The following is a 13,737-nucleotide window of genomic DNA, read 5'->3' as shown; positions in this document are numbered from 1 at the left end:
GCTCTTGCCTTGGGTTTCCTCAGTGATTAATTATGGTTGCAATTGCATAAGCCAAATAAACCCTTTTTTTTCTCTAAGATGCTTTTGGTTATGCTGTGGGTCACAGCAATAGAACACAAACTAGGACAGCACATGTAGAAAACTGTCAAAAAATAATTTGGTTTTGAAAGAGTTCATGGTGGGCTGCCATATAGCTCAATGGTACAGTTGTCCTAGCAAGGGTGTGATTTTGGATTCTATCCCCAACACCAAAACAAACAAACAAACAAACAAAAACAAACAAACAAACAAAAACAAATGAAAATGGGAAAGATTTAAAAGAGGAAAATCATTTTCCTGAATTGATGATGTTTAAGGATTGTTTGTTGATATATTTTACAGGATATTTTGTCTGGTTATAAAATTGGTCCCTCACACTCTACCAGAGGACTCTTGAAATAGTTCTACTTTCCCCCCAAGGTATGATTATTTGTTACTCTTAGAGTCTTATTTTTGACTGGGCTCAGACTTAGAAGTAGAAGCTTTCAGAGAGGACAGCCAACATTTCTTGACAATCTGTTCCTGTTGCTTTTCTTCAGCTTCCTTCACTCTCTTGGCCAAAAGTTTAGCATATTCTCCAGCCTCCTCATTGTTTTGTTTTGTTTTGTTTTGTTTTGTTTTGTTTTGTTTTGTTTTGTTTTGTTTTGTTTTGTGTTGTGTTGTGTTGTGTTGGTTGGTTGGTTTGTTTATTTGTTTAATACGTTTTCTTCAGAGCAGTAAGTCAGTGTTTGTGTTGTAGGATACATGGATTGGAGTAACAAGACCCTGAATCTTCGGTGCTTTGGTCCTGGGTTTCTTACCTTCATTGTTTAAGAGCTTTTAGACAACATATTGGTGGATATCATCTTTTTCAGAGAGACTGAAAAGCTTTTGGATTTACTAGCTCTTTTAGGTCCTAACCTATGAGGCACAATGGTATCTGTCAGTCCAGGAATTTCCTTCTTTCCCTTTTTACAATAATTGAAAGTGAGAACACTCAGATTGGATCTACAGTGCATCCACAAATGGACTTGCACTTCCTCTTACCATTTTTTCCTGGTCTACAACAAGTATGCCCCTTACTCAACAGCAGGCACACTCTGCCATGGTTTGAAATGCCTTGCTTCATGGGAAACCTTGTTTGTCATTCCCACCACTGATCAGGATCACATAACCTTTCCACTCTTTATCCAGAACATCAGCATCTACTTCTGTGGCCATGTGCTTCTCACAGAGGGTGTGAAGCTTGCATTTATCACCCAGTTCAATGAGTTTCTGACAACTATGGCAGGGAAGGAGACATTTAGCTTCATCTTAATACAGCCAACTGCCTAGAAGATGCCACAAATAAGAGCTAGCTCTACATTTTTTTAGCCCTGGATGGTACCTGGGTTTACTTTAACTCCTCTTCCCAACAACGTATTTATTTTCTTTGCTTCTGAAGTTAATCAACTCTATTCTCTGGTCAGGGATTCACCTCAGTTTATCTATAAAGAGACTGGGTTTTTTTCAGTCTATTCAAGTTATACTTTGAAAATGTAGAACTTGATGTCTTTATCTTTTATCTCTGACTGATTTTGATAATGGAGTTGTTAAAGTCACCCCTGTTATCAGTTTTACATATTGTGGGTTTTCACAATCATTTTCCTTTGTATCTATCTTTTTTCTTCTATTCTCTTAAACATTTTCTTCTATTTCCCAGTCAGTTCTCCCAGGTTCTCCAATCTATCTTTCATGAAGTTAACCATTATACTAATAGTATGGTCTTCACATATCTCATAATTTTATTTCCTTCTAATTTTTTTGCCAGTTCTTAAAACTTTATTTTGTTGTCTCCCCTGCCACAAACTTGGGTCTTTATGTATCTGCTTTAGTATTTGATTGAATATGAAAATTCCTTAAAATGAGGCAATTGGAGAATTTGTGGTTGTGTTATGAACTTTGCTATTCTCCAGGTGTTTGATCACTGTCTACTGAAAATTTAACCTGTTTCTTACACTTCCTTCTGGAGTTTTGATAGAGCCCTTTGTGAGATCTTCAGATATGGGGCTCCCAAGTAGACCCATGCTCCAGTTGGTGGCATAACACATGTGCATAATGACAGCACTAAGCAGAGTCAGTGGGTTTAAAATAGCCTTCGGAGCTGGGGGTGGGGAAAATGGTGTGCATGGGGGGCATACAGGAGGCATTGGATTGGTGGAGGTGGATTTGATCAAAACATAGTATATGCATGTATGAAACCTTAAAACAGTTAAAATAGCAACAATTGGCACTTTACAAAGAATACCTTTATATTTTTACTTGTATATATGTATGTATGTACGTATGTATGCATGAATGCATGTATTTTGAAGATTACCTTTTCTCTACAAACCTCTAAACTCTGTAACCACAGTCATTTAAAACAAATCATAAGTCCTAATCTTTTCATTCATATCAAATATTCTTACTTTATTCATTCCCTTGTTGGCACAATGATTTTAAACATATATATTATTCTCCCTTGTACCTGATTTAACTGTCTATATTCCTTAACCACATCTATTGGATGATTGCATTCTTACTAGTGTATATGATATTCAGGGCTCAAGTTACCAAATGTGTTCAGTCTTTGGACATACACGACTTTCTAAATGAGTTGTTTTGCTTTGTCATATGATCAGGGCTATCCTTCCAGTAAATTCAACCAGGAGACGAATCCCCTGAGGTGACCAGGAAGCTGGCCGAATTGCTCCTCAGTTATCTCAATTATCTACATTGTCTAACAATGCCCAAGATGTCCTCAGAGTGTACTATGGTACACTAGTATATTGGTACTAGTGATGGTTAGCTTTGATTGTCAATTTGACACAACCTAGGATCACTTGAAAAGAGAGTCTCAATGAGGTATTTTCTGCATTGCTTTGGCCAGTCTGTGGGGATTGTCCTCACTAAGTTAACTGATATGGGAAGACCCAGACCACTATGGGTGGCAACATTCCCTAGGCAGAGGTCCTTAAGTATATATGGTTGTAGAAATGAAGCTGACCACAAGCACACATGCAAACTAACATGTTCACTGCCCTCAGCTGTGGATGAGGTGTGAGCAGCTTGGTCAAGCATCTGACTCCCTACCAGTGATGAACTGTAACCTGGAATTGTGATCTGACATAAACCCTTTCTCCCTCAAGTTGCTTTTATCAGGGATTTAGTTTTTCATAGCAACAGAAAAGAAACTAGGACATCCACCATTTGTTTTCTCATCATCTATCAAGGAAAACACAGAAGCTTAAAGCTGCTCAACAAATGTTCCTATATTCAACAGAGACACAGGGCAGACCAGCCAGGCAGAGAGCCAGATTTTCTAATGGGTGCTAACCCAACATTCTTCCCTTTCTTGCTTTCCCTTCAGAGTGAACACAACCTTCTTAATCAAGAGCCCAACATGGGAGGTGATTTGAAATCAACATGATCTCAAAGCCCCTCAGTGGTCAAGAGAAAGAGCAGCTGCTCTCTCAGGCAGCAGCAATAGCACCTGGAAAAGTGCCCATGAATGAAACTCCCCTCCCCACAAGCACCTAGAGGATTGAGAGAGGCCAGGCAATATTTGAGCACTTTGTTTTGAAACTTCATGAGGCAAAACCTCAAAAGATTTTGGCCTAGCTTTAGTCAAAAGTTTATGAGGCCCTCATTAGTATATAGTCCACAGCTAATGCAGACTCTTATTTGAGTTTTTGAGTTATTCGGGAATTTCAGAAGGTGACGTTGTATTGTACACTCTGCTTATACACATGAAATGTGCATGTGTTGTTTTGGCAGATGGGTGCCACTGCTGCTGTTACTCACTGAGGCAGTGATAATGAAGTGCAGCCAGAACCTGCTGAGGATCCTGGGAACATCTGGGGTGTGGTGGTCCTGGGGAGGCCATTTCGTGGCATTCAAGGCTTCCGTGGGCCACGGATGTGAAGAGGTGTCCGTGTCACTGCATCACTGAGTGAGTTTGACTGGCATGTGATAATGATGTGGGATGCACAGTCAGCCAGGCAATGAGGAGAGGGAGGAATCTTCCAGGAGAAAGCCATTTCTATAACAGGCTGGAGGCCACAGAGAGCAGGACAGGCTTCATTAACTGCAGGATGGAGTGGAGAGGAGAGGAAGGCAGGGCTGGGATTGGAGTGGCCTCAAAGGCTCTGTTCAAGAATGTAGACGACACTGTCCTGGGGCAATGGGAAGATAGTCGTGGGTTTTATGCTAGTGGGTGACATCATTTGGATTGTGATTTAAGAAAATTACTTGGGCTGTTGAGTAGAGATGGATTGGCAGGAGGTGAGATCAAGGCAGAGGCAAGTTGGGAAGCAGTCTCAGGATCCTGGGAACAGATGGCAGGCACCTGGGGAGAGCATCGGCTATGGAAAAGTGAACAGGCATTCCCACGTGTGGGTTCTGGAGTGGACATTATCTGGTGGTTATTTAGGTGTGAAAGGGAGGCAGGAGGAGGCCCTGTTAAGACCCCTTTATTTCAACGTAGGTGATTTCTTTTATGGAGCTTAAAGGGAAGAGGACTCAAGGAGCCAATTTTGAGTTAGTCTTAGAGAATCTGAGTTTGAGGTGCCTACAGATGGGCTGACTCAGCAGGTAAAGGGGCTTGCTGTCAAGCCTGAGGACACAAGTTGGGTCCTCATTCACTGGACGCACATGGCACAAGGGAAGAACTGACTCCCACTAGTTGTCCTTTAGACTCCACAAGTGTGTTGTGGCACACACACACACACACACACACACACACACACACCATACAATTAAATTAAAAACACTTCTCACAAGATTCCAGCAGAAGAGATTGATCTGGAGCTCAGTAGAAACATTTGGTCCCATTTTTTTTCGAAGCCAGGCAGTGAGGATCTGCCCATGTCATAGCTTCTGTTTTCTCTTAGGAGAATAAACTCCACTGACCGTGAGTCTCAGCATCTTAGGCGATATGAAGAACGAGCTCTCTTACCAATCAGATGGCTGGAGTAGCCTTGTCTTCAGGGAGCTTGCCCTGGCTCTTACAACAGAAAAATCAGCCTTGTCAGATGAGTTCGTGAAGGAGGAGGAACACTTGGGTTTTGTTGACTCACGTTTCCAAGTCTTTGCTTGATGCAGCTGCAGTTCCGTGTATGTGAAAGGAGGGGCTCCCTCTTGTGATCATGGTGGCTTTAGGTCCTGCCAGGCTCAGCACCCCCATCCATCACTCTCTTGAGAAGCTTGGGTGTGAGAAATGCAGAAGAAATGTAGTACAGCGCTGTGTGTTTCTTGAGTAAAGATGGACTGTCACTTTTCCATCCTGCTCCCATCTGTGATTGGTTGCAGGGTACAGGACAGTGGGAGGGCAATGTGTTATGAGAATTCTTTCATCCCCCCTCTTTGCATCCTCCCTTCCCCCTCATCTTTTCCTCTTCTCTTCTCTTCTCTTCTCTTCTCTTCTCTTCTCTTCTCTTCTCTTCTCTTCTCTTCTCTTCTCTTCTCTTCTCTCTTCTCCTCCCCTCTCCTTTCCTTCCTTCCTTCCTTCCTTCCTTCCTTTCTTTCTTTCTTTCTTTCTTTCTTTCTTTCTTTCTTTCTTTCTTCCTTTCTTTTTTTTTTTTTTTTTGTTTTTTATTTTTACAAGACAGGGTTTCTCTGTGAGGCCCTGGCTGTCCTGGAACTCACTCTGTAGACCAGGCTGGCCTCATGCTCTGAAATCCACCTGCTTCTGCCTCCCGAGTGCTGGGATTAAAGGAATGTGCCACCACTGCCTGGCTCATCCTTTCCTTAATCCATAGTGAATAGTGTCTTTGAATCTCCTTGCCTTTTTCTTAAGTATTCATACTATTCAAAGAACACAGGCTCTGCCAACAAATGACCTTCCCCCCTCCTTTACTTCCCAGGGACAGGAAGAATTATTCCAAGTCTCTTGGTCTTTTAAATTATTTATTTATTTATTGTTTCTTAACTAAAGAAAACAAAATCATTTTTTGAGCATAGCCTTGGTTGCAAGGCTGTGCATTTAGGGTCCCTTAATAAGTTCATGTTTTTAATTTGATTTGCAATCAAATAAAAAAGTATTCTTTTTTTTTTAACCAAAGCAAAACCACTTTTGTATCAAAGACCCAACCAAGACTCTAGATAGAGGACCATGGGGTGGAGGCTTTCAAGAACAGTTTAGGAAATGAGAGCCCGAAGTAGAGAGAATTCAGAATAAAGGAGTAGCAGGCACACTTGGAAGCAGAGGCACCCAAGAGCCAGAATTCCAGGGCCTCTCACCTGGAGAGGAATGGATAGAGCACCTCCAAGAAAACAGAGAAAACGGAAAACCCTTATTGGCCTCCCACCCCAGTGCAGGCATATCTGAGTCCTCCTCAGAGGCCCAAGGTGAGTATTTAAGTAGCCACAAGAAGTGAAAGAGCTGCTAGTAAGTGATAAAATTTTAGGTTGAACTGATCCCATCAGTTTGTATAGATATTTTAAATCTTAAAATAGAGATCACCAATTGTTTTTATGGAAGAAAGACCAATTTTTGAATTTTTTGATGAAAGTACATGCATCAAACAGGCATAGTAGGTCTAGGACCAAAAATCAGAAGCAGTTTGAACCTACTTTTAGGTTTTTCCAGCTCAAATGTACACTTCCAAGTTTTAAATGCCATTACCCAATCTCTCATTTTGGTGGATATTCATGGCTTCCATACAACATCAACTACATTGTCAGCTGTATGCCCAGACCTCTCATCTAACTGAGAAGAGAAGACTTTCTATTTCAGTCACATATGAAGGATAGTTTTTCTGGGTATAATAGTGCCCTGGGTTGTACATTCTGTTCCACAGTCCTCTGTGGATATCATATCCTAATCCTTTGCCATTTCATTTCCAAACAAGTACCAGCTACCTTGAGTCCCATCCCTTCCTCAATGATCTAGAATGTATGCTTAGATACTTCTTTAAAACTTTTCCCCACCTGTCTTTTTAACCCATCAATTTTCCTAGTATTTGCTGTTCCTTACTTTGAGTGTTTTCTTCCCTGGCAGGATAGAATACTTTTTGACTGTAAGACATTAGCCTCTTCCAAATTCAGCAGCCACTTCTATTTTAATTATACTAACCTCACTTACAAGATTGCCTTCAGCTCTGGATGATTAATGATACTTTTCCTTTTGTTGTTCTCTCTCGTCCTGTCTCAGATTATTTGGGAATGGATACTAAAAGACCTGGGCAAGGTTGCCATATTTGTCATCAAAGCTATTTTTGCACCATTCATTTTGTTTCTAGATGCCTTCCCAGTGACTCTGAGCACCTTGGAGCTCCTGTGACTTCTTGACCACACTCTTTCCCTTTCCCTTTCCCTTTCCCTTTCCCTTTCCCTTTCCCTTTCCCTTTCCCTTCCCCTTCCCCTTCCCCTTCCCCTTCCCCTTCCCCTTCCCCTTCCCCTTCCCCTTCCCCTTCCCCTTTCCCTTTCCCTTTCCCTTTCCCTTTCTTGTTTCTTGACTTTGAATTTGTTACTATTCATCACTTCTGCCTTCCTCTTGTAGAAGATGCCAAATTATGCATATTTTCACATATTGAAGAAATTATAGTATCGAGTCAGTCTCAGAGAATTGTGTTTTTAACTGACACTCAGACCACTATGTCCTCCTCAGTAACACTACTGGACTTTTTCATCAGCTGCCTTTCTGTTGATTCATTCTCTAAACCCCTGTGAACAAAAGACAAGATGTGTGTACTATTCCTGGATGCATTTCCTCTACACTTGCGAATTTAAGGAGCATGTGTGATCTGGCTTCTTAGTTTCAATCACCTTCTATGTGCTGATATGAGTGAGTGAGCAGTTATAGAAATATAACTGCTGCTGATCCAGGATTCATACCTGATAGTCAGCCATGCCAAATATTATACATATTTGAGCTTGTATTATTCTCCAGACTTCCTTCTAGATCATTCTGGGATATTCTTATAAGTTTTGAAGACTAAGGGTCAGCAAAATGTACAGATTTATCAAGCCTGACCAGTTATCTAAGATCACAAGATCTGGCCATGGAACCTACCATGTAATATTAGATGGTCCAGTAGGACCATCAAAGAAGGTGAACCCTGGTGTGTCTCTGCATAGTCTTGAGTTGGGCCAAGATTATACAATTCACACTCCCAACTAGTAGTGGTTCAAGTTTGCCCAGCCTTTATCCCTTTTCAATGCATTTGACATGCCTAAAGCATGGTGCCCGTGGCTTCTCTGACTGACCATTAAGTGCCTTGATTTTCAATGTTCAATATGTTTCCTGAGATCTTGTGTCAGAAGGGCTAAGATGAAAAATTCAGGTGACAGCAGATGCTGGTGAGGATGTGGAGAAAGAGGAACACTCCTCCATTGTTGGTGGGATTGCAAGCTTGTACAACCACTCTGGAAAGCAGTCTGGCGGTTCCTCAGAAAACTGGATATAGTACTACCGGAGGATCCTGTAATACCTCTCCTGGGTATATATCCAGAAGATGTCCCAACCAGTAAGAAGGACGCATGCTCCATTATGTTCATAGCAGCCTTATTTATAATACCCAGAAGCTGGAAAGAACCCAGATGTCCCTCAACAGAGGAATGGATACAGAAAATGTGGTACATTTACACAATGGAGTACTACTCAGCTATTAAAAAGAATGAATTTATGAAATTCCTAGGCAAATGGATGGACCTGGAGGGTATCATCCTGAGTGAGGTAACCCAATCACAAAGGAACTCACACAATATGTACTCACTGATAAGTGGATATTAGCCCAGAAACTTAGGATACCCAAGATATAAGATACAATTTGCTAAACGCATGAAACTGAAGAAGAATGAAGACCAAAGTGTGGACACTTTGCCCCTTCTTAGAATTGGGAACAAAACACCCATGGAAGGAGTTACAGAGACAAAGTTTGGAGCTGTGTCAAAAGGATGGACCATCTAGAGCCTACCATATCCAGGGTTCCATCCCATAATCAGCTTCCAAATGCTGACACTATTGCATATACTAGCAAGATTTTGCTGAAAGGACCCAGATATAGCTGTCTCTGTTGAGACTATGCTGGGGCCTAGCAAACACAGAAGTGGATGCCCACAGACAGCTATTAGATGGACCACAGGGCCCTCAATGGAGGAACTAGAGAAAGCACCCAAGGAACTAAAGGGAACTGCAACCCTATAGGTGGAACAACAATATGAACTAACCAGTACCCCGGAGCTCTTGACTCTAGCTGCATATGTATCAAAAGATGGCCTAGTCGGCCATCACTGGAAAGAGAGGCCCTCTGGACTTGCAAACTTTATATGCCCAGTACAGGGAAACACCAGGGCCAAAAAGTGGGAGTGGGTGGGTAGGGGCGTGGGTGGAAGGGTATGGGGAACTTTTGGGATAGCATCGGAAATGTAAATGAGGAAAATACCTAGTAAAAAGTATTTTAAAAAACCTATAAAACGGCAAGGAAGAGCTGACATGTTAAAGTTCTGGTGTACCATGCTCACCAATCAGCATATGAATGTCCATACAATTTCTGAAATGTTCTCATTTGACAGATCAAAACACTGAGTAGTATCTTTCTCCTAATCTCATTCCTAATGGCACACCCTACACCTTAGCAACCATAAACCCCTAGTAGAGAAAATGTGTGGCAGCTGATGCATTACCTTCTGACTTTATTCTTTATTATTTATGTGTCAGATAACCATGAAGAATGGACTTTTTATTTTCCTCTCAACCTTGGGTAAATGGTCTCCATCTATCAATCATATAATAGGTGGAATAGGATGGTCCATGCATGACCTTTAAGTCAGACAACCAGATTTCTCTCTGGTCTCATTTGTTCATGAGGTTGAACATTATCCCTACCTGGAGGCTATGTTGTGGTAAGATTTTCTTAGCCTCTGGCTTCTTTTTCATAAAACAATTGTGTGTGTGTGTGTGTGTGTGTGTGTGTGTGTGTGTGAGAGAGAGAGAGAGAGAGAGAGAGAGAGAGAGAATGTTTGTATGTGAGTGTGTGTATATAAATGTGTGTGAGTGTGTGTGAATGTTTGTGTGTGAGTGTATGTGTGAATGTGTGAGTGTGTGTATGAGTGTGTGTGAATGCTTGTAATGTGAGTGTGTGTGAGTGTATGTGTGAATGTGTGTGTGTGAGTGTGTGTATGTGTGTGTGTGTGTGCATGCTGATATACATGCATACATATAATTAGTGATACTTTTCCTTTTGTTGCCCTCTCTCATCTTGTTTCAGATTATTTGGAGCTGGATTCTAAATGACCTGGGCAAAGTTGCCATATTTGTCATTAAAGCTGCTTTGAACTGTTCTTTCTGTCCCTAGATGCCTTTTCTGTGACTGTGAGCACCTTGGGGCTCCTGTGACTCTTCCTGGCCACACTCCTCCCCTGAGTATGTGTGTGGAGGCCATGTGACAACTTGAGGTACTATCAATCAAGTTGGTTCATCAGTGAACTCCAGGATCTGCCTGTTTCTGTCTACCTACTTCTAGGATTAAAAGCATGTGCTTTCATGATTTTGTTTATTTATTTTTTTATACAGGCTCTGAGGATTGAATTCAACCTCTTGAGCTTGCAAAGCAAACACTTTATCAACTAGGCTATCTCCCTAGCTCCAGTAAGCTAATAATTATCCAAGTCCTGTTCTTGGAGAGTTGCTGTGAGCTTACAGCAACTACCACAACATGTTGACTAGCTCAGAAATGTCCACATTTGAAAGTGATGTTGTCTGTAACGTTGGGTTCAGATTCCTGATAGTCAGATCTTGAATTCCAGCTAGTGCCCTTGTTAACTAAATACCTCTTTAAAGTCAGAACAATGCAAGCTGACTCTTTAAAGGTTTATTTATTTCCATTCTATGTGAATGACTGTTTGTCTCCATGTATGTCTGTGTAATGTGTGTTTGCAGTGCTCACAGAGGTCAGAATAGCATGTTAGATACCCTGGAACTAGAGTTATGGGCATCTGTGAGCCATGTGGGTACTGATGATGAACCCACGTCTTTTGCAAGAGCAGTCAGCATTCTTGTTTGGTGCGCCATCTCTCTAGCTCCTACAGGCTGACTTTCACATGTGCCTAACTGTCTGACTGATCCACACTGCCTTGGAATCACTGAGGCACGACCTTGGAGAAGGGACGAAGCCTTTATGATGGCTTCCACAGTAGATGGCACCACCATCTTTGCCACCAAGCCACTTCTTTGTCCAAAGTGAACAATAGAGAAGCCTGAAGTACCCTTGGGTCAGAGTTATGGAAAGCAACACTGGGCCCAGTGGCCTACGGGCACAGGGCTTCTCTCACCTGCACCAAGGGTTCTCTCTGAGGAGGGGTTCCTCTGAATGCTTAAGGTGGTCCCTGAACACAGTTCTTGCCTGGTGTTTCAGGGGCTGTCTGTGGAAGAGCTGACTCCGGCATGAAAAACTCTTCCAGAGAACAGATATTTTTGAAGATTGTCAGGATCCTGCCAGCAGCTCTTATTAGGAGCACTTCGAAGCTTTTTACGGAAACAAAGTTGGGTGCAAATACCTCCTAAGCATGCCGTCTGCCCTGACAGAGCTGGAGAGCACAAATGCCATTACTCCAGGAGGCGAACATCCCACTGGGTTTCCAAGTTGCTTCGTTCCTTTTCTGTGCCTTGTCCTTATTTCTCAACACCTGTAGGAAATACATTGCTATGTCAATACCCGCCATCACCAGCTTGCCTGGTGTTTTTAAGCACATGCCATGTGCTCCTTGAAGGCAATAGATATTTTTTAAATAGAGAGTAATTTCAAAGTTGAAAACAGAGAGTGAATTTAGATTAGCCCCTTTTATTTAGCAACATTATATTTTATTTTAAAATTAGTCTATCCCAACAGAGAATTTGGATTTACGTAGTTCAAAGGAATTATTATTTTTTATTTAAATAACAGGAAAATAGTCTGGAATGTACAGATTTTTAAGGGATTCATCCTCGAATTGATCTCGCTGAGTGGGGTCCAGTCTGATTGGCCTCTGCTGGATACATCCACCAAGAAGTCCCACCAACCACGTGAACACAGCGTGCAAAAGAAAAGCAATTCCCTTCCCTCTGGTCCAGCCGCTTTGGACAGGTTAAGCATCTACAATATGAGAATCTGAAATTTGAAATGTCCTGAATCCCTACACTTTCCTGGTGCTAGCTACAAAGCCCCAAGTAGAAAGTTTTGCACTTGGCCTCATGAGCCGGGTTGAAGGCAGAATAAGATATTATATCACATTAGTTTCTGCTGTGTATTTCTGCTGTGTGTGCTCCACTAACAAATTTTGCATTAAGATACCAGTCACCTCTCCAAAATAGCACATTATGAATATGTAAATATTCTGAAATCTTAAAATAAGAAGACTGATGTCAAGCCTTTCAGATGAGGAGACTCAACCCCTATTTTCAAGCACTCTTGTCCCTTCTCTGGGGTTCAGATGTCCTGAAGAAAGTGATGAGGACCCTATCACTGGGGTTGTCCAAGCTGGGACACATGACCTTTGACCCAGACCATTGAAAGAATGGAAGATGATTAAACCAGAGAATATTTACCCACCACTGTTCTTATCAGCTCATCATGGATGTAATCTAAGAGTTAGAGACAATTACCTATGACCACGTGTCACTGAAGACAGCTTTCTGACACTGGGGTACTGTGAAGCTGTCAGTCTATTGGAAAGGGTTAGGCTATAGCTCAGCTGGTAGATTGCTTGCTTGGGCTTTTGAGGTCTTCCAGCCAGGTCTCCAAGGCTCGAGGCCTCTTATTGGGTAGACATTTTTTTTTTTATGACTTGAAACAGTTTCTATTGCTTCCACCGAATTCCACCTCCATTCTCATACATGCTTTCTGAAATGGTTGGATTTTTTTTTAACTCAACTTTTGTTGTTGTTGTTGTTTTGTTTTTTTTCAAGACAGGGTTTCTCTGTGCAGTCCTGGATGGCCTGGAACTCACTCTGTAGACCAGGCTGGCCTAGAGCTCAGAAATCCACCTGCCTCTGCCTCCCAAGTTCTGGGATTACAGGCATTCGCCACCATTGCCCAGCTAAACTCAACTTTTATGGTTAAAATTGATTGATTGATTGATTGATTGATTGATTGATTGATTGATTGATTGTGGTGTGTGTGTGTGTGTGTGTGGTCTTACCACCCATGGTGTGCATGTGGATATCAGAGGATAATCTATGGGAATTGGTTCTCTCCAGCATTTGAGCCCCAGGTATAGGAGTGGAACTTAGGTTGTCAGTCTTGATGGCAAATGCCTGTATTCATTGAGCCATGTCACCAGCCTGTGCTCTGAGTTGTTTTCAATTGTTACACGTATTTGTCTGTTCTCTCTCTCTCTCTCTCTCTCTCTCTCTCTCTCTCTCTCTCGCTCTCGCTCTCGCTCTCTCTCTCTCTCGGCATACATAGATGCATAGGCACACACATGCATGGAGCACCTGTGGAAGTCAACTTGAGGGAACTGGTTTTCTTTTGAGGAGATGAAGCACAGGCCATAAGGCTTAGCTTTAAGAACCTGTACTCTTTGAGCCATCTCACTGGGCCTGGCTTCCTGAGCTATTTGCCACATGTCTTTGCCACGGAAGGTGCCAAAATCTCCTTTGGAGAATCCCTAGAACCATTTCCCATGGCCCATGCTGCCTATAGAATTAAAGTACACCCTGAACAAAAGCTCAACATACCCCTTTTGGGTGCATCCTTGTGCACTGAGGTCTTCTGTTCT

General features: G+C 42.0%; 1 pseudogene; it reads right to left on the bottom strand.

Moving 5' to 3' along the window:
• Window positions 1–486: 486 nt before the first annotated feature.
• Window positions 487–1,331, bottom strand: Gm9006 (annotated as a pseudogene).
• Between the last annotated feature and the right edge of the window lie 12,406 nt (window positions 1,332–13,737).

The sequence above is a fragment of the Mus musculus genome, chromosome 12, assembly GCF_000001635.26.
Source record: "Mus musculus strain C57BL/6J chromosome 12, GRCm38.p6 C57BL/6J".
Lineage (NCBI taxonomy): Eukaryota > Metazoa > Chordata > Mammalia > Rodentia > Muridae > Mus > Mus musculus.
The sequence above is the reverse complement of the archived record's forward strand: the minus strand, read 5'-3'. Positions and strand labels throughout refer to the sequence as shown.